This window comes from Chrysochloris asiatica, unplaced genomic scaffold, assembly GCF_000296735.1.
Source record: "Chrysochloris asiatica unplaced genomic scaffold, ChrAsi1.0 scaffold00032, whole genome shotgun sequence".
Taxonomy (NCBI): Eukaryota; Metazoa; Chordata; class Mammalia; order Afrosoricida; family Chrysochloridae; genus Chrysochloris; species Chrysochloris asiatica.
This window is the reverse complement of record NW_006408550.1, coordinates 170,457-171,543: the sequence shown is the minus strand read 5'-3', so window position 1 is coordinate 171,543 and position 1,087 is coordinate 170,457. Positions and strand designations below refer to the sequence as shown.

General features: G+C 36.2%; 1 protein-coding gene across 1 annotated transcript in view; it reads right to left on the bottom strand.

The window, feature by feature from the left end:
• PIK3CG (phosphatidylinositol-4,5-bisphosphate 3-kinase, catalytic subunit gamma) overlaps positions 1–1,087 on the bottom strand; it is a 41,960-nt gene that overhangs the window by 34,764 nt on the left and 6,109 nt on the right. The gene's annotated exons all lie outside the window — the stretch shown is intronic.

Below are 1,087 nucleotides of genomic sequence, written 5' to 3'. Positions count from 1 at the left end.
AATCCCTTAGCTTCTGTTTATCTTGGAATGTTTTGATTATGCCATCATATTTAATTGATAGCTTTGTTGGATAAAGGATTCTTGGTTGGCAGTTTTTTTTTTCTTTTCTTCTTCTTCAGGGTTTTATATATGTCTCCCTATTGCCTTCTTGTCTGTATGGTTTCTGCTGAGAAATCCGAGCTTAATCTGACTTGCTTGCTTCTGTGTGTAACATTTCTCTTTTCCCTAGCTGCTTTTAGTAGTATCTTATTATCATTGATTTTGGAGAACTTGATTATGATATGTCTCTGTGATTTTCTTTTGGGGTCTATCCTTCCTGGGGTTCGTTGAGCTTCTTGATTGTTTATCTTTTCACTTTTCAGGATGCTAGTGAAATTCTTCCAGCAGTTCTTCAACTATTTCCTCTGTGGATGTGTGTGGTTCTTCCTGTTCTGGAATGGTGATCATTTTTAAGTTATTCCTCTTCATGTTGTCCAACATGACTCTTAGACCTTCTTCAGATTCATTCATCCTTTTTTCTGTTTGCTCTTCTATCTTAGTGGTATTGAGAGATTTGTCTTCCATCTTTCTAGTTCTGCCTTCCATCTCTTCTATTCTACTCCTTTGCCCTTTATGTGAATTGTCTCTTTCTGATTTTCTATTATTGATTCCTTGGACCTCTCTCTGTAGGTTTTTAATTGTTTCCAATGCTGTATCTTTCTTATTTCCTCCTCTAGCACTTTTCTGACTTCTTCCTTATTTTTCTCAACTCCATTGTAACATGTTTTGAAACATTGTATAATAATTTTTCTGAATTCCTTCTCAGGTATTTCCAAGGCCTGCCCTCTTTCCAGAATTAGTCCAGGTCTACGTTAAGTCATTTATCTCAGACATATATCTTGTTTCTGGACATGTGCTGACATGATCATCTGCTTATGTTTCTTGGACATGTTTAGTGTTTATCGGTGGCCTTAGTACTTAATTGAGTATGTGTTTTGGTATTTTTTATGTTTTCTGATTGCCTCCAGGTAGATGTGATCAGGATGTGGGCTTCCCTTTTCACTCTTTTTATTGCTTCACTCAAAGTTACTTTTATAGGTGGTGTCTG